The 20,552-nt window shown below is 43.2% G+C and overlaps 1 protein-coding gene across 1 annotated transcript in view; it reads right to left on the bottom strand.

The window, feature by feature from the left end:
- CSGALNACT2 (chondroitin sulfate N-acetylgalactosaminyltransferase 2) overlaps positions 1-6,713 on the bottom strand; it is a 31,362-nt gene extending 24,649 nt beyond the window's left edge. The window contains exon 1 of the mRNA XM_054277330.1: positions 6,628-6,713. The gene's annotated coding sequence lies outside the window, so the exon portion shown is untranslated. The remainder of the gene's footprint in view (positions 1-6,627) is intronic.
- Positions 6,714-20,552: the final 13,839 nt, after the last annotated feature.

The raw sequence follows: 20,552 nt of genomic DNA, 5'->3' as shown, positions 1-20,552 counted from the left end.
ATATGTCACCAGCCACAAAAGCTGGATGCCAAACAATTGAGAAACATCTGGTGCATTCCAGAAGCACAGCTAATGTCATCTGTAATTTTTTGAGTATGACATTATACCTAAGCATTAACTTACTCTTAAAGGACTAGCAATACCAAGCTTCACCGGAAGCAGAAAAGCCAGCAGCTTGTCAGAATTGTCTATCTTGATATTTTCCTTGTATTGAGAGAGTTGCCAGTATGAACAATCAGAAACCTCAAACACTGAGCACCTGGCATTATGCTGCTTCACCTCTCTTGCTTTGTTTTTCAAGTCCGTGAAGTCAGTCTGGATCACTTGAACTGCCTTTCCTCCCCTTTTCTGCAGGAAGAGATCTTCACGGTCTGAAGGGGAGAGAAGCCAAAAGTTTTTGCAAACCTCTGCTAAGCTTTTGCAGGCTCCTTGCACTCTTCTTTTGCTGTGTTCATGTCTCACTACTTTTTTTTTTTCTAATTTGTTTTGCTTCTCAGCAGGGACACAGAGGTGGTTACCACAGACACTTGTCACAAGTGCTGTATTTAACACATGGTTCTACTGGCAACAGCTTCTACTACACTCTTTGAACACTGGTCCAGAGTTGGTTTTTTCCCCCTCCCTTCTTGTCCCCTCACACAGTTGATTTAAATCCCTATCATTTCCACCTGCTCAGGACCTTAAACTAAGGAGGAATTCTGAAGAGTTAAATGCAAAAGAATTCAAAACCACTGGATTCTGTTCAAAACCTAATTTAAAAAAATCCAACATAGAGAAACATGCATAGCAGCACTTCATAGCAGAATCTAATACCGTATTTCAGATGTTAACACCCAGTCCTTGGCCAAGCACTGGGGCAAAGCTTGCCCTGAAGATCAATCTTACTGGAGCAATGGTTGAACTGTGCTGGGAAGAAACCTGCCATGCCAGCCTCTGTCCAGCCAGCACTGTCTGCAACCAATACTCATCCTGCTACCTCACAAATTGTATGTCTCTTCTTCAGAAGACAGAAGTCTTGTACAGACAGAAGACGTGCATCAGGAACTCACAGAGCACATGGAAGATGGACTACACTACCATCACTCAGCAGTCTCAATTTTCACTCTACCAGAGCACAACACGTGCAAGGCATCTGCTGCCCCTGGGGCAGTGAGCAGCATCAACAGTGCTGTCAAGTGCCATCCTTTCTGACACCACTGCCTGGGGAAGCCTTTAAGAGACAGCAGAAGTGCTACCACAAGCCATCTGAAAGCTGTCACCCAAAATACTCTTGCAGGACAGACTTTATTTCACAGAAACTCACAACTCAGCCTCAGGACTATGGGTTCACTCTGAACGGTGCTCAAGAGTAGCACTTGGTGTTTTCAGTGTGCTTCAAAAACACAAGTTCATTTACATCATTTCCTCTGCTTTAATTCAGCTGCGCTCCCAACAGCTTCAATTGCTTCCTGTGCATCGCTGCTCAGCACCTGCCCCTGCAGCAGCAGCACAAACTCCACCCAGAACTTTTTAAGTATTATCTCTGCAGTTTCTACGGAGAGGATGCAAACACCACACACCAGCACTGGGGGAGCAGAAAATCTGCCTGGTTACCCATCTGGTTGCAACTGACTGTCACACACAACACACTACAAACACAACAGCCACACACAGAATTAGCTCAGAACCTCTGTACAGCAGCACCTCAGCCACCAGCTTTAAATTTTCATGTCTTCCTGCAATTACACACCTGAAAGCCACAAACTGTCCTTCCATGCCCCTGGCAACTGGCATCGGAAAAACCATTGGGGCCCTTTTCTTTACACAATTACCTGGGGCTAGTCAATACTAAACTGCTGTAGGTTCATACACAACTTTTTGGAGAACTCAGGTGTGCTATAATTTTGGTCTTCTATGAAAGCATTCATATATTGTCCAGACAAAAAGCACAATTAACAGTGCAGACATACTAACCTCATTTTGTGGTTGATGTTCATTTATCAGAGTTAAATACAAGAAGTGTCTGCATAAAAGAACCTCATCTGCTCAGTAATTTTACTTGGAAATACAATAACTGCAAGTACTGTATTTCTAAGCTACTTTTAACTCCTACCTGTTGTGCATTGGATTATTTTTACTCTGAACACCTGAGAACCTGCCTGGAGCTACATTCAGCAAAAGGAGACGACTGCTGCCAGCCGCAGCCATTAACAGTATGCAGGTAGGACCCATCTCCAGAGGATTTGTTAGCTATGACAGAATCTTACTTCTGCTCTACAAACAGCACATTGATTTCCTTGAACAGAAATTCCCTCAGAATGCCAGAGAAGAGTAAAATTACTTTCCCTAGCTTTTGGGAGAACAAGTGCCAAAAGTGCCTGCCCACCAAACCCTCCCCCAGCACCAGCCCAGCCACCCCTACACTGCTGAGACAGCCACAGCACTTCCATCCTGCACTTCTTCTTCAGCTGCCAAGGGTGTACTTGTACTCAGACTGCCACAGGCAAACATTCTTACCCCTCCAGCTATTGAAGCCATGCACTGATGGACATTTTAGGCCACTTCTGGCCATGGTAGAGGAGCTGAAGGGAAGTCTCACTTTTGACAGCAGGATGCACATGGTGGCTGTTGGGTGCTGATCTGTGCTTTCTGGACAGCTGCCCTAAGTGACATCCCTACCAGAGAGCCCAGTCCAAAAGAGTAGGATCCACTGCCAGGAGCTGCTTCACCAGTGAAACACCCCCAGCTAGTGCAGGGAGCAGGAAAGGTAAGAACAAACCCAGACAGACCTGCCCTTCACCACCCACCCACTCCACCAGTGAAAGAATTAAAGGGGGAAAGGCTGAAGTGAAACAGAGGCAGCTCTGCCCCTGCTGCCCACCCTCCTCAAATGCACCTCCCCAAGGAGACACGGGCACCCTCCACTGCTGGGAGATGGGCTCAGACCAAAACCTTCCCAGGAACACAGGAAGGGCCACAGGAAACAACCAGACCCAAGAGCACCGTGCTGGAAAGCACCTACACTGCAGGCAGCCTCAAATCAGTTAACAGGCCAATCACTACTGCCACTTTTTATTACAGATGGAGATGACTGTCAGGAAATAGACTTAAAAAGTACAAACATGATTTCCTCACAAGATAGTTTCCTCATGTCATTTGATTTAGATTCTCTGAACTTCACTCTGAAACACCAACTCTTCTGATGCTCTTTCCAGAGCTCACATTTGCACTCACAGCTGGAAGTAACTTGCCAGTTTTATCAACTTGCTTTTGGAGGATTTGGTGTGTGAATGGAAAGAGCCTTTAAAACAAGTAAGGTAAAGCAGAGATTGTTTCAAGATATTATTCCACCACAGCCCATTCAGAAATGATCAGGAGCAAGGGGCCCCTGCCAGCCTGACCATAACCCAGAGGTGCAGCACAGACAGCCCAGTGCCAGCACACAGACTGCAAGCCTCTCACAAGCGTTTCACTGTGCCAGGTTTGCACAGGCAGCACCTTCAAGGATAAGGGAAAAAAGCCATCTTCCTTTATCCTTCAATCTCCCATCTTCAGTGACTACACACAGCTTGCAATCATTACCTTGTTACTCTTCTTAAAACAGTTTCTCAGCTATCAGTGACCATCAGAATCACCAATTTAGACTTCACACACTATAAAGTATTAGATACCCAAACAACACTAAGCTGAATAACTTGTCAGTCTACATTTTTAAGTAAACAAAAAATACTCACAGCCTTACAATAAATTTTTTAAAGGCCTGGATAAAAGCAGAAGGTAGCTGCACCCAAAATGGGCCTCTAAACCAGGGTCTACAATAGTACCCTATTCAACTACTTTTGCACCAAAAGACACTCATGACTGGAGGGCTGTAACTTGCAGAATTTTTCCTGCCCTCAAAAAAAATTCTAAGAGCTTAATAAAAAAGAAATTAAAGATATTAAAGTAATTGCACACTTCCAGATTTTGTTTTTAATGAGCTATAATATTAATGGATGTGCTGGGCTTTTCTAATCATCATTCAGAATGAAGCTGTTCTGGCAGACAGTAAGAAGTGCCCTGCCACAAATTTCTTCTTATAAGCTGTGCTTCCAACTCAGAAATAGAACTATATTCCCATTCCCTTCATAAAGCATTATATTTCTTTTATCAGTACCTTGTGAGTTCTGGTCTCATTTCCCCACTTCCAGCACTAAGCTTAAAAGAGCATAATTAGATATATAGATAAAGCAGTTATTTGTGGTTTGGTCTTTTTTCTCTAAAAACAACAAGCTCCTGAAAATATTTTCTTCCCAATGTGCCCTTTAACAATGATTTTTTTTAAGAAAGCCTTGCACTCTTGAAACCCCTGCCTATTTTCTACATTACTTTTCCAGAAGTAAAATTATTATGGCCTTTTTCCATACTTTTATTCTGAAGGGCTGATCCCTTAGAGGGCAGATGAGCTAACAAAAAGCCAAGGACATCATCAGCTCCAGCACTTATCCAAAGCCTGACTTTCATCCCACCTCTGTGATCCTGTTTCCGCATTATTTAAGGAGAAAATACTGCAAGTCATGAAGCTTGCTTCATAATGACAGGCTGCATCACAGACAAGAAAAATATTGTGCAATTTGTTTTCTGCAGTGAAAAAAACTGACCTCATATTTCTCATACCCGCCCTCCTGGGAGTTTAGTTTTATCTCTTTTTAAAGTTAAGGTGATTCTGATGGATTCTTTTTATAAAGAGGTCCACAGAACACTTCTGGCAAGCATGAAGTAGCAGACTGTGATGCAGGGGTTGAAATTCCCGCGCCAAATATGCTTGTGGGTTTCCTTGGTAAGAGACCACAGCTACTTACTATTTAACCATGCCCTCAGATGATGTTTCTCACTGACTTGGGAAGACCCATATCCTGGGGATGGATCATAAAAGCAAAGAATTTACATTCAAGAGTAATTTGGTGCAACTTCTACCACAATGTACCGACAGCTTTGGGGGTTTCTTTTTCTCCTTTATTCCTTCCTTCCTTAAGCCTGAGAAAAACGCTAAAACAAAGTCATGGGATCAAGAAGGAAAAGAACTATTCAACATCAACTAATCTTCATCACACTGGAGTTCTCACATGTTTTCTCCAGCAACAGACAAGCTAAAGAATGTCTGTTTGGGCAGTACAGTCATGTACTTCCACAGCCACTACTCCCCCCATGCTCAGCTGCTGATGGTTCAGGGCAGAGGCGCTGTGGCAATGCTCAGTGCAGGCTCCTGATATTTCTGATAAGGACTCACTGGTAGAGTCTCCCACAAAAGCCTCAGGGTGTGACTGAGGCTCCTAGCTAACACCCCTCTGCAAAACACATCTACCTCCACTGACAGCCACTGGGAATATTCCCAAGCTGCTGTCTTTGGTGCTCCTTGGAGACTCTCTATCTAGCCAACAAATAAAGGGAAGCCAGAAGTTTCCCTCAAACACACTAAAGCAAGGTAGGAATTTGCAGCTGGTGCATGCTGGAAAAGAAGAAGCTGTCCTACGAGGCCTAGCATTACAGCCTCCAAGAAGAAGGGGGGGAAAAAAGGTATTTTTACTGTATGATCTTAAACTGAGAGATACTGACTCAGTGTTGAAACAACCTCTCTTTTCTGCAGTTAAGTTACCGGTGCAAAGACAATAAAGTCAGTCCTTATCCATCATCTACAAGTTTAGCAGAAGAGATCAGCGTCTCAATTTCCACCTGACAGAGGGACTTGAAGAGAAGGAAAGCACGAACAAACAGCAAAACCACAGAATAAAGTAAACACTGATTAAACTCCACTGAAAACATGTACTACCAAATTTAAATTTCTACATACTTAGGTTTAAAAAAAGTCTTGCAAATTGCAACATCCCCCGTTACTGCTTTAGCATTTCTGAATTAATTGCCTGGTGACAATTACACAATTTATTTTTATGCTCAATACCAAACTCTCACAGTTTGCGAGAGCACAGAATTTACCGAGTAAGAACGTCTGACAACCCGGAGATGTAAAACACAGTTTAAACAACGCTCAACATTCTACCGAGGATAATTAAGCACCCTCATCATAATTTCCCCAATTCTGGGGTGTTGCTGGAAGGAACGGGGTTTCTCGCGGCCGCAGCGAGCTCGAAGGCCGCCCCGCAGCCCCGGGCACAGCCCCGGCACAGCCGCGGGCACTGCCCGGCCGGGTGCTGCCCCGTGCCCGCTCCAGCGCTGTGCTGTGCCGGGGGGGCCGCCTGCTGCATCCCGCTGCCTGCGGCTGCACAAACGCGCTCCCAGCACGCCTACGGGCAGCCAACACAATGGAAACGCAGCCGTGAGGGACAGATTCGTTTTATTGTTGAGACAGCGCTACGGTACAACCGAGTGGCCCGGGGTCCAGGCCGCCGCGCCAGGACGGTCGGGGCAGCCCCGGCTGTGCAGACCCGCGGCCGCCCGGGGCGGTCGGTGCGGGCCGGCCGCAGCCCGCTCCGGGCCGGGACACGGGGCCGGGCCCGCCGCGGTGCCGCTGCCCGCGGCCGGCAGGGCTCCGGGGCGCTGCGCGGCACCTTCTGCCGGCAGCGGCGAGGGGCGGCGGGCGAGTGAGGGGCGCGGGGCCGGGGAGGAGCGGGGCGGCGGGAGGGCGGAGGGGCGCGGTGCCGCCGTACTCACCGCGCGGGCCGGCGCGGAGCCCGCCTGCACTTCCTGCGCGCTCGGAAATGAGCGGGCGGGACCCTCCGCCGCGCCGCTTAAAGGGGACGGGCCGGCCGCCCCCGACCGCCCCCGGGGCGGGACCGGGTCCCCCGCGCAGTCCCGTGAGGGAAGCGGGGCCGCCGCCGCTGCTCGGCAGCAGGGAGGGGCCGAGGCACCTCCCTCCGCTCCCGCACCCCGCCCTGCGGCGCCTTCGGTCTCCGCTGCCCTGAGGCGGGGGCGCGCCGCGCTCCGATGCGCCCCGGCAGCGGCGAGCAGCGCTCGTCTGAGGGCGAGAGCGGAGCGGATCAATGCACCCTCCGCGGCTGTGCCGGCCGCGCCCGCCGGCGGGCCCTCAGCGCCGCGGCCGCACCGAGCGCCACCGGGGGCTCCCGGCCCCTGCACTGCCCGCTCGCAGCGCTGCCCGGCCGGGCACTGACCCTGCCTGCCCTGGGAACAGCCCCGGCACTGCCCGGGCACCGGCAGCACGGCTCCTCTGCCTGCCCTGCGTGCGGCTCCGCGGCTCGCCCAGATCTTGCAGCAGCACAGTGATGCTGATTTCTCGCACGTTAGCAAAGCCCTGAAATGTAGCCTTTATGGTGGAAACAAGAAGCAGAATTTCCCAATAATTGTTTTTAATTATCCAAGTATTTATGTACAGTTCTATCTTTCCAGAAGAACATTTCACTGCACTAATTTTTTTAATTATTAGTTTTCTGCAGGGCTTGACCTGAAAGGAAGCCAGGCTTGGGAACTCGTGCACCTTCCAGCCATGTGCATGAACGGTTGCTTGTAGGAGTTTAAAAGGGGAAAGCTCAGGAAGCTGGTAAGTTAGGAATGTTCTTCCACAGCTATGTACCAAATGGTTTTGGTCCTGCTCATCAAAAACAGAGTCGGAGAAAGCCAGTAAAGGCTTATTAGGTACAGGCCTGCACCCCCTAATTTGATATAACTGCTGGATTGCCTGGACTGCTCACCTGCCTCAAGGCAGACGCTGAGGGCGTCCCAGAACAGAGCCCCATGGTCCGAGCAGCAGAGGCTGCATCCTTTGTCATGCTACTGCTGAGATCTGTACCCCATTTAGCACAGAGCAGCCCTTTGTCTTCAGGCAGGCATAAACCCATTTGTTCATAAATAGCTGCACCACATGGCGTGGGAGGGGCTGGGTGTCCAAAGATCAGATCTGTTCAGTCTGGGTTTCAAGCCCTCAGACAGCAAAGGTCTTTCCAGGGAATGCCTTAAATGAACAAGGAGAAGACACTTGGCTGGTGTTATCCAGACTCTTACCTATCCATTAAAAGTGGTCACAATGCTAGATCATCATTTTAGGTATCCCTCCAAGATATACTTAAAATGTATATTCATAGAAGAGAATTATCAGAGGATTTTAAATATTCACACATGCACTCCTCAAACTAGGTAAATGTGGGTTTATTACTCTTTGAAAACAGTTTGTAAATATACTATTTTAAACTTGACCTCATGCAGGATTTCAGTGTTGCATGTTACAGGTGACTGTTGAACATCCTGCTTGTAGCCTTTGTTGTGGATAATGGGTAGGAGTTTAGTAGACACCTTCACACTGGAGACTGCAGTGTTCTGTAGACATAATATTTGTGAGTACAAGAAGATAACGGAATGGAAATAACTGAAATTACTGATTTTGTTAACTAACCCTACATTGAAGATCTGAAAGAAACTCTGACAAGGCTGCAGCACCCACTGGTTGGCCTACAGAGAGCAACCAGACTCTGAATATTACCTTTTGTGTTTCCCAGGTACCACCTTGCTCCACAGGAGCTTACTGCTGCTGTGTGGGCACAGCTATAGAGGGCTTTCCAGGGCATTATACACAGAATACTTTTTCTCTAAGTGCCAGTTTCCTCTGCTTACCAGAATCTCTTCTCTACCAGAAAGGATGTTTTTTTCCCAGACTGAGAGAAGGAAAAAATAGATTTCTTAACCTCTCATAGGAACAACATGGGTATTCATAGTGATCTCTGTATGAAAGGTCTGCCATGTCAGGAAAAATGATGGGTTTGCAGTTATGTATAGTTTTCTGATTATTCTATCAGAACAAGCTCTTCTAAGATTAGATATTCCCTCATAACTCAGACTTATATTTATGCAGACAGATGTTATAGTTCCTATTTATGTTAATCTTACAGGTGCACAGAGGAATTCCCACGTTGTTTGTGAATAAAGCAGGGAATAAAACATTTAGGAAATGTCTGTGTTTTAAGATACAATTCATTTCAGCCTCAGCATTTTTCTTAGGCAGTTGCAGATTTCCTAGCATCTGAGAGCAATAGTGTATATATTTATATATTTACGTGACTCAACTTTTAATTTTCCTAAAATATTATGATAGGATGGTTATATAGGCGACAGACTTTAAAAATGTTTCCCTAAACTTTGCTAAACACTGGTTTTAAATTGGTACAGTTGGGGGAAAGGAAGTGGCTGGCTGGCAATAGCTTATTCAAAAAAGAAGCATTTTCCAGAACAGCATTAGCTCCAGCCTCTAGTGGTTTTGGTTTTCTTTTTCGTGCCTTTTTTTTTTTTTTAAGAATATGTGTGGGCTGGAGGGGAAGAAACAAAAGAAAAAGAGAGAGAAGAGCTGATCTGAGAACATGATACCAAAGTGAAGGAGTAATGTAAATGAGGCCAAAGGAAAAAAGAAAAAAAAGCATTCCTTCAACAAAGGATAGTTTTGTTCTATTAACCTCTTGAGCCAAAGTGAAACATGCATGTAGAATAAGAAAAATGGCCCATTATTTTGCCTGAAAATTCTGAGCTTTAATTGTCAAACAATAGTCATTAGTTTGCCTTGACACAAGGCTTTTTGTCAAATACCACAGCTCAGCTTTGCTGATGGCACAATTCCAACATGATCCCATGTGAAACCGCTTGCTTTTTCCTGAAGTGTTGCAAATTATTTATGACACATCCTGAACAATGCAAGCAAAATCATGAAGAAATTTTAATAGCCCAAAATCAACCCTCCTACACTATTTTAATCATTGTGATTTACATCCCTCATGATCCTCAATGTGAGCTTCCCACCAAGTTCCCCTGTGTCACCCTTTGTCACTGCTCCTGTTGCTGTGGGCAGGGAAATGGGGCCGTGCTCTGAGCAGCATTAACCCACGCCTGCCTGGGGCGATGCCAGGCTCCAGCTCAGGCTCTGCTGGCTCTGCTGCAGTGTCAGCACCACCTGGGCAGCCCAGCCCAGGGCCTGCTCTGGACCTCTGGAAGGACACGGTCCTCTTGTCATCATGGGGCATCAAGGACACATGTACAGGCACTTGGAATGCCAGGATGTTTTACCTTTCAGAGACTGGAATAATCCCTTGACTTACCTGAGCTTTAGGAGAGACAGCTCATCTGTGAAATTAGTTTGTACCAACATACCATGCAAAAATCTTCCTGTATTTATTGTTACTGTGCCCTTTATTTTGCATTGAGCAACATTTCCTTTTTGTCAATGCCTAGGCTTCTGGCCTCTACATCTCTGAGTGCTGAAGGACTGCATTTTTTCATGTAGTGTTTTGGGATCAAATAAATAGTAATTCTTTGGTATTATAATGTACTGAATTTTGGACTCAGAAGCATATAATTTATATAATGTTTGGTAAATGAAGTGCCATGGATTGTTCATTTCCTGTTGTTTTGGGATCACAGTTGCTAAATTACTTCCTTTCAAAAATTCTCATTAGAAAACAGTATCAACTAACTTAAAATTTATATAGAGTCCTTTCATACATTAAAGCAGACCCAATAATTATGGTACTACTTCATGAAAACAGAAGATGTTCCTTATCATAAAAACATAATCAATACAATCACAGCTGTAAGTGAATGTAAATAAGATTTAGTTTTATCTGCTATCTAGAAAAGCTTTCTTCTGATAACAGAAGTGCTCACTGTAGTCCACTTGCTTTTTTCTTTGAATAGTGATTGTTTAGCATCTGGAAAAGTGTATGGAAGGATAAATCAGAATTTTCTGGATACAATCTCTTCAAATAACTTTTTCTCTTTGAAACCAACATATAGTTGCTGTTAGCAACAAATGTTTGCCAGGCTCTGTGACAGCAGCAAATGGGTTGTGGAAACATTCCTGTACCACCAGTACAGTATCACTCTGGCTGGTGCCATGGGGGAAAGGAATGCAGAAGGGGACGAGCAGGGAGCTGCATGAAATGCCTGGGCTCTGCTGCTGCTCCAGCTGAGAGCAGCAGGCCACGTTCTGCAGTGGTGGCTGAGCACTTTCCTGGCCCCATGGCCGTGTTTTTCCTGGCAGCAACAATGGGTTGTGTGCCCACGGTTCCACTGCTCGCTCACAGCTGCACCAGGGTCTCACACCAGAGTCAGCAGTAACAACAAATATGGAAAGTGATCCATTAGGTACTGCTGGAATTCTGTACTGGTTTATTTCTGACCATTCCAAAACACCTTTACTGTATAGCTTCTGTCTAATGCTGTAGGCATTTTTCTTAAAAGAAAAGAAAATTTTGTCACGAATACATTGACTGCAAAGCAGTTCTGAAACAAAGTCCAAGCAACCATATTCTGTGCTTAGAATGGAAAACAAATAGGAGGGTTTTGACTGGAAGATTTGGTGTTATGCAAACCATACTAAAAAATTACACAATCCTTTTTTTTGTCCTTCAGTACTGCAGAACATTAACCTATAAATACCATAAAGTAACATATTTAAAATCAATTCTAATAAATTACTTTTTAAATTGTAGACTTGACTACCTAGGATGCAGCAAAAGAAGTAAGTAAGTAAGTAAGTAAGTAATTCTATATATGACATTTAGGCCAGAAAATCTTTCGTGAACACTCTTTGTCTGATGAGATAACAATATAAATTATCAAGGTCTTTGGCTGGTTATCTGGTTGGGGGTTTTTTCAGTGCCTGAAGGCCACATGCACGAAAGCTCAAGTTATTCAGCTAAATATTTACAGTAAGTGCAATCTTTCTAGAGAGAAATATTTGGGTTTTCTTAATCTCACGTTCATGTTTTACACAAAATACTCTATCAGTATTTAATATGTGCTACTGCATGGTCAGGTGTACCCACTGAGCCTGCCCAACAGTCAATAAAACCACCACCACTTCCACACAAAACAAAAGCAAAACTGTAGAAAGGCACCAGACAGAGATGATCATCCATGCTGATAGTTTAGTAAACAGTTAGTACAAAGTCAGTGTTCAATTCTTCATTCACTAGACAGGACCAGAGACTAAGAAACTTCTATTGTTCATTGTCTGTACTGTGCTGCTCCATTGTTTGCAATATTTATAAACTCCAGTTTAGGGTTTGCTTTTTGCTTCTGTTAAGACTTGTCTGTCACTGCCCAAAAAAGATCTCCCTCCATTTGAGTAAGAACTTCAGACAGTTCATAAAACAAATCATTTGTTTCTGGTACTATTCAGTGTTGCATATACATCATTAAAATGTTTTTAAGTGCAGCATTTTTCATATTTTTAAACTCCTCCCATAAAATGGCATGGAAGTAATAATAAATCACCTAACTACTTTGATTTTATTAGCAGTACTTTTCCAATGACTGAAAACTCTCACAGGGCTGTAACAGTGTTAAGAAAGGGCAAAAGGAAGGTTCTCTTGTCAAGAGAGAACCCTCCTGGGTACCACAGAATATCAACAGACAACCAGAAAAAAATCCCATACCTCACTTGAGCAGTTGGAAATACTTTGTTTAGATTTTCATGGAAATTGGCATCTGTTCCTGTGGTGCATAAAAGCAGTGGCTGATTTTGGAAAAGTGTTAAAGTATGCTGTAGAGACTTCACTGCTATCATTATAAAACCAATGGGTGAGGATGAACTGATTTGCAAAGTCAGGATCAAATGTCACTGCATTCCTAGCAGTCTCACAAGCTTCTCTTTAATTGCTGACTTGTAATGATTGTTTTATCTTTGTTAGGAAAGAGTTTTGCTAATGAGCATCTTACAATGACTCACATCTGTTGGTAAAATGAAATTCCAAATCAAATTAATTCAAAGCAAGATTTTACATTAGAAATGCAATTATAGGAGAGCTGAACATTTTGAAAATCACTTGAATTTGTTCCCACTCCTTCTCAAGAGCAAGGAAAATGTGTTCTTGCTTCTCCTTTCCTGTCCCTATTTTTAGAACTAGAACGAGAAAGACCTAATCTAGCAGCCTGCACCCCATTTAAATTATGGAATATCAAATTCAGAAGTATTTATTAGATGGAATCGAATCGTTATAAATGACATTTCCATTTCAGCTTCATTCTCTTTTTAATTTAAGTGTAAAGAATGTCAGTTACCAGTTCTGGCACTATGCTAGACAAGCAAGGATTTGCACTATTTTAAAAAACAAATTGTATTTATGACAGGATAAGCAGAGAGATAAAATGTTTTCTCAAACTGACTTTTTCTGCAACTCAAGCATCTTAGAAGCTGTGTGCAAGTCGTGTTTAAATTACTGATGTACACTCACAACATGAAGATGTTCATTATGAGTGCAGACAAATGCAAATAGTAAAATCTGGCCACGTGTAGGAGGTGAAAAAACAGCTTAACTTGTAAATGCTAAAATGCTGCTGATAATTTTATGTATGTTTTCTGCTCCCCCTGAGCTATGCTTAAATCTTGTATGACAAGGTCTTCAGTGTAGACTTGATGCCTTTCATAGCAATAAAGGAATATGGGCTACTCATATCACTGGGTTTCAAGGTTTAATATCCTTGAATAGCGTTCTGCTATGTATTGCCTAGGAAATAGAATTCTCATTTGAATCTAACAATTAGAAGCAATCTCTAGTTTAAGGTCTAGCATTTCAAAGCATGTATTTCACATTTTCTAACATGAGGAAACCATAAAGGAGACTCAGAAAGCAAACAGAATTGATTGCATAAACATTATTTCTGTCAGTTACAGAGTTGCCTCTGATGATAACTTGTAACCTAACTTGATTGCTTATTTTATCTTTGTGCATGTAAAAATGGGGATCGATATTCTGCAGTACAAATTATTCTTCATAGTATTTATACAAAAACTCACATCATCAGTTTTTCCTTGCTATTTTACAAACTGTCACAGTTCATTTTAACAAATGATCCTGGAAGAACAACACTGGTTTACACCTCCAACTGCAATGTTTTAAAATAAAAATCCCGACAGGCTGCATAAACTTTATGCCTTTCTGTTTGCTGGCTGGACCAGGGCACTGTTCAGAAAGGCTCTGCACAGGAAAAACAGTGAAGTATGCATTGAAATGATTTCCTGACTCGATGCTAAAATCTCCCTCAATTATTTATACCCTGTACCAGAAAGAATAATTCTTGTCTTCTGCTGACACTCTTAACCACACAAAAACTATCTTGGAGAACAGTTAACCCTGTTTGTTTCTTGCTGGCTGGTTCTCAAAGCTTTGTACACAGTAAAAAAAAAATACTCTGGCTCTGGTATTGATCTCCTGGATCTTTTCATACACTTTTCCCACATTTCAGTCTTTACAATGCTCTTCCAAGCCTTTTGATCATCTGAAGATGAATCCTTACTAGCTTTCTCAAGGAATGAGATCAGCCCCCTCTCTCAGCCTCCTCATCTGTCCCATCAGTCACTGCTTACTTGGGATTCCACCCTTTTGACATGTGCTTTTCCAACAGACAAGAATTTATTCTGACTCTCTTCCTTTTTTGTGAAATACTCTTCAATAAAGGGATACTATATTCTTGTTATTGGCAGCAGTTTGGCAAAAAGAAGTAGGATGAGTGTATCCTATTGGTTTATTGATTTGCACTGGGCTATAGCTTATGCCACATTACATTCTCTGAAAAACTAAGTGGAGTTTTTGGTTGTTTTTTTTTTTTTCCCAAAATAACCTTCATATATACCTAAATACAGGCAAGCAAGATTCTTTGCAAACCAAATGCTTAAAATACATACTCATTTGATTTAGTTTTATTAAAAATTTTAAAATACTTCCATCCTTAAGCGCAGTAAATTCAGAAAGGAAATTGCATTGGCAGGAAGCTATGAAAATGGCACATGTTCCAAACAAAAATCAGTGTTCACATCAAACTCTTTCAATCGTGATCATGTCAGGAAGGAATGCCCTGAACAGTTGAAAAATTATATAAGGGCTTAAACAATAATTTATGTGACCTGCTGAGAGAAGAAAAATTAAGACTAGGAACTGCAGTGATTGATTGATATCCAGATTGAGGCTTTACATCAGAAATTGTTCAGGATTTCAAATCAGCAGTGCTCTTAAACTCTTCTCACTATTTAGATTACTCTGTAATCCATATGAAAGTGTTTTCAGGTGAGATGAAGTTGCATTTTTATGAATTGTACCTTTTAAACCCAAACAAGGAGTTAGTTATTTCTGATGAGCTTAAGGGAAGGTGTACTCATCTATCCTCAGGCATGCAAAATGCTTTTACTTAACTTCAGAACATTATCTTTGATAATGGCTCAAAGAAAAAGATTTCAGCAAGAAATTTGTTGGTTTATGATACATATAACTCTTTAAAAGACCAGGTAAAGCTAAAAAAAAACCATAAAAAGAGAGGAACTTTTGATTTTCTCAGAATGCATTAGAAGTACTTAATTATTGTAGCTGGAAGACACAGGTTGCTGTCCCAAAGTTTAGAACTGGAAGTTTAGAAATGAGAAAATACAAACTAGAGCTTAAACTAATGACTCAGCTTTACTGGAGAACTTGATAAATACCAGAAAATATTTCATTCATTGTCTCTTCTAGGTATAAATTAAAATTTTATTTGTGCTTACCTGTTCTCTAGTGTCTAATATTTCTTTCTACAGACTGCTTCCCAACAGGCAAGTTAAATATTGTACCAGGGATAGGTACACCAAGGCTATTGCTATTTTGTCCACATTTTCATAATACCCTTTGTACTTCTGCTAGTTGAATCTTGGGATATTGGACTTTAGACCAGCAAATGTATATTAATAATGTATTTATGAATGATCTCCCTAACTTCAGAGGGACTACCTAAATTTTATGAAGTTAGATAGAGAGGATGTGAACTTAGGTTTTCCTATTAAGATTTTAAATGCTTGCATAAATTTTTAGAGAATGATTTGGTTCTTTTCAGGAAGTTTGCTTGGGCTGAAAAGATCAAATCATTCATCACATTATGGCCCATCTGCACTCTGTTCATGGGGACTATTGCCTGTTGCTTTTGAATATTATCTGCAGTATTTTGTTATAAATTTACACTGTAGCTACAATGAGAAACAACACTTTCAGGTAAGCTGAGTTTTGAAACAAAGTAGTTCAAAATTATAAGCAATGTTTTTTTACTTTCAAGTAGTAGAAATATTCTTTTTATATGTGTTTTGAAGCTCATATTGTTCATATAAGACTGATACTAAATCAATAAGGAATATAAGCTTGCTTTTACTGTTTTTGAGAATTGCTAAGGTCCAGTTGAGGGTATCACAGAGATTCGTGCATACTTTGCATGACAAGTTGCAGAGAAAATCTCAATTAATTAAATATTATGTACCTCACATCCATGGGACAGTATTTTTAAGAACTTCTACTATATGAAACAGGCTAATTTCTGAAAATTAGTATTTGCAACCTCACAGTAGATTTTCTGAGTATTCTACCTCTGGAAGTTTGTGGAAACCAATATTGCAATGATTTCCTTGTGCTGCTCTAAGGTCTGTACTGACATGTAAGATTCATGCTCTCCCCCATCTGTCGCAACTCAAAGCACAGATCAGGTAAACCATGTCATTTCTGCAGATATTTAGAAAAGGTTGGCAGAAATTTTTAGAAAGTTATTGCCTCCAACCTGTGTATTTAGGTGAGTCATTTGTTCCCTCTGAATTCACTTTCCTCAGGGCAGCCAAGTGCATAAGTATTTCTGGCACCAATGGAAATAATCATCTGCTCTATCACTTTTTTCCCATGTGGGAAGTACATTTACTCTCCAAAGAGGAACTGAAACAAAATTGTCACCATTTTGACTAGTAGCAACACAGAACAAACAGGAAACACTTCAAGGGAAATATTTACAAAAATAGCATACAGAGAAGACATAAGAAGCTTTATACTATGAATAAATACTTAAAAGCAATAATCTATTTCTTGCCAACATTCATGAACTGCAAAGGAGTCAAAATTAATTGGATTAGGAAATGGGTAATTTCTCATTAAACTGCACTTAATGCAGGTAATTGTGCATGGAAACTGTAATTATGGGCCCTGTATGTATTTTATATGCAGGACCTATGTCCAGTAGGATAGGTAGCAATAACTATGGGTAAAATTTTCACACAAACTAATGGTTGGAACAACACTGACTTATGCTGAAAGTCTAAAGTACACACTACTCCCTGCATCCACTGGTTATTTCAGCATCACTTACTGTCCCACTCACCTACTGTACTGCAGTGTTGTCACACGACTGTTGGATTAGAAACTGGGTGTTTCACATCTCTCAGTTCCATACTGTTGCTGAAGATACCGGATAAAGTTACATTCTTCATTTAAGGAAGAAAAAAACCCAAACAAAACCAAAAATCTTGATGCCTTGGTTGCTCATGGCAAGTGAGGAATTCCCATTTACAGACATAAGATAGAGGAAAACAACTAGACAAACCATGAAGTTACTACAAGTGTAATTTTTGTCTCCTTTTTTGTAGATCTCTCAGTAGAAAAAACAGCCCATACAAAGAGATGAATTTTCAGTGCCCTTTGTTTTCCAAGTGTGCACTCTGACAGTCATGTCACAGCAATGAGGATCACCGTGGTGTCACAGCACAGCCCCTCCTGCATTCAGAGCTGTGTGTTTGCTGTGCATGAGATTACTCAACATGGCAAATGTCTGTGCAAGGAAAAGCTGCTGTGCCTACTGCTTGTCTGAAACCAGGACAGGATCAAGAATGCAAGCCAACAGGGAAGCCCTTTCAATTCCAACACACAACTTCATATCCCGCTTTTTGCAAAATGAAAATCTGTGTTCAGGTTTTGGCAGTCTGACTCAAGACCATGTTTCTGAAATCACAGACTTTAATGGAAACATAAAGTTGATACACAAAACAACATCTGAAAACAGATCTGAAACATCTAAATTGGACTGTGACAGGAGCAAGCTTTGGTAGAATTGGATTATTTAGAATAACCATCACAACGCTAACAACGAGTCACTTGGGATTTACATCCCAACATTTGTAGCAAACGAAAGGTTACCCTTAACCATGGTAGATTACAAATAAAGACAAAAGTAGTGCTGATCATTTACTCATCCACATAGAACATGACTCACAGTCTGATTGTTCTCCCAAATATCAAGACACTTTTGTAAGGATAATATTTTTATATTCCACCTTAACAAATTCCAGTGACATTTGCCTTGAGTAGTTTCAACAGCAGAGTTTTAGACCAATGTTTTCTGTGCAACTGTTTTTTATTTGTTACTTTCAATGTAACAGGTTTATTTGGAATTATGTTATGGCAGTGTCCTGTGCATGGCAGCATATGCAATTTGGAGCTGAGAGGAGGTCTCCAACCCACTTAACAAGACTGCAAACAAAATCTCTGTACTTGAGTATCTGCAAAAGGTGTGCTGAGGCAGAGGACATCCTGTGGCAGAACAGCAGGAGGGGTTGAGAAGTCTACATAACTTCAGGCTGTGAAGGAGTTGGATGGCTGGTTCCAAGGGCAGCCTGCAGTAAACCCACAGCCAAAGAGGCAAAAATTCCCCCACCAGGCACACACAGAAGGGAGGAGGGGTGTAAGTAAGGCAAAAGAATGGAAACTTGAAATGACAAGGACCTGCTGGAGGAAGAGACTTCCCTGAAGCCCGAGGTGACCCTGCAGAACCACTTCAGCACTCTGCAGGCTGGAGAGGGAGGACCCATCACATCAGGGGTGAGGCTGGAGCTCAGTCAGACAGCCCCATCTGTCCCTGTGCAACAACCAGCACAACTAGCAAAGGTGACAAGTGACAGTAGCAAGGGACTCTCCTCTGAGAGGCATGGAGGGAGCCACTCATCAACCTGACAGATTACCAGAGAGCTGCAGCAGGGATGCCACCAAAGCCCTATACAGTCTCCTGACCATTATCTGCTGCTCTTGTTCCCTGTGTGCACCAGGGATAGAGCCAGGAGTGCTCTGGGGAGGATCCAAGGACACGACAGATCCCTGGAGTGGTGCTGAGGGACTCAAGTGCTGGCAGCTTTTTCATCAGTCCTCCCTGTCAAAGGGAAGGGCTTTGAAAGGGCCAGGTGAATCTGGCAAATCAGCAGATGGTGAGGGGCCTAGTGCCACAGCCAGGGGTCTGGCTGCTCCCGGGGACTCGTGCTGAAAGCCTGGACTGGTGGGGTCTGATGGGGGCCCACCTGGCAGGAACGGCCAGAGCACTGCTGGTCACAGGCTTGCCAAGCTGGTGAAGAAGGCTTACACTGAAGTGGCTGAGAGAGGGAATCCTCAATCCATTCCACTCCCACTCATTTGATGCCAGCACCAGCAAGGGACACCCAGAGCTTGGAGAGGGATTGCAAATCAGCAAGAGAGAACCTGAAGTGCTGTGCAAGGGAATTCCAGCCATTCCTGCCAGTAAGTCTGCTCCATCTGAGGCCCAACTTAAATGCCTTTTTGCAAATGCACATAGCATGGGGGGATAAACAAGAGCAGCAGGAGACTGAGCACACCTGCAGGGCTGTGAGCTTACTGGTATCAGTGGTAGGATGGCTCCTGTGACTGGAGTGTTGGAGTGGAAGGATACAGGCCCTTTAGGAAGGACAGGCAGGAAACAGGAGAAAGGAGTGCTGCCCTCTATGTCCATGACCATGTGGAGTGTTTGAAGCTGTACTGGGGTTGGATGAGGAGTTTATGGGCGAGGATTAAAGGGAGGGCAAGGACAAGTGACATTACAGTGGGAGTCTAAGGCCACCCAGCCAGGAGATGAGATCCAAGCAGATGAGACCCTCTACAGACAGAGAGGTGCTGCCTCATATTCACAGGCCCTGGTCCTCATGGGGGACTTCACCTACCCCAATATCCATTGGAGGGACAACACAGCAGGGCACGAGCAATACAAGAGATTAATAGATAACTTACTTCTCCAAGTGACTAAGGAGTAAACGAGGAGAGTTACTATGCTGGACCTTGTTCTTTCCAACAAGGAGAGGCTGGTGGGGAATGTGAATCTCAAGGGCAGCTTTGGCTGCAGCGACCATGAAATGGTGGACTTCAATATCCTGAGGCCAGCGAGGAGGCACACAGCAAGCTCACTAACCTGGACATCAGGAAGGCACACCTTGGCCTCTTCAGGAATCTTCTGGGTAGAGTACTGTGGGATAAAGCCCTGAAAGGAAGAGTGACCCAAGAAAGGTGGTTAATGTTCAAGGATCACCTCTTGCAAGGTGAGGACCAATGCAACAAAGAGGAAGTCAGGCAGAAATGTCAGGAGACCTGCATGGATGAACAAGGAGCTCCCAGACAAACTCAAACACAAAAAGGAAGCCTATGCTTCCCCCCACAGAAAAAGGGTGAAAGCAAGGACAGACAGCCTGAGAGGAATACAGAGAAATTGTCCAAGCAGCCAGGGATCAGGTTAGGAAGCTAAAGCCCTGACTGAATTCTATCTGGCCAAGGACATCAGGGCAAGAAAAAAAAGCTTCTACAGGTACATCAGTGAAAATGTGAGCCCTCTCCGGAAAGAAATGAGATTCGGTTACCTGGGACATGGATAAGGCTGAGGTACGCAATGTCATTGAATACATTTTTGCCTTGATCTTCACCAGCCAGTTCTTCAGCCACTGAGGCCCAAGTCTGCATGAGCCCCTTTGCAAGGTGGCAAAGGCAGGGACTGTGAGAATAAAGAAACTCCCACCAGAGGGGAAGATCAGGTTCTGAACC

The sequence above is a fragment of the Melozone crissalis genome, unplaced genomic scaffold, assembly GCF_028551555.1.
Source record: "Melozone crissalis strain CALT ecotype California unplaced genomic scaffold, PUWL_Pcris_2 ptg000019l_1, whole genome shotgun sequence".
In the NCBI taxonomy this organism is placed as follows: domain Eukaryota; kingdom Metazoa; phylum Chordata; class Aves; order Passeriformes; family Passerellidae; genus Melozone; species Melozone crissalis.
Note: the sequence above shows the minus strand (reverse complement) of the source record. Positions and strands in the feature narration are given on the sequence as shown.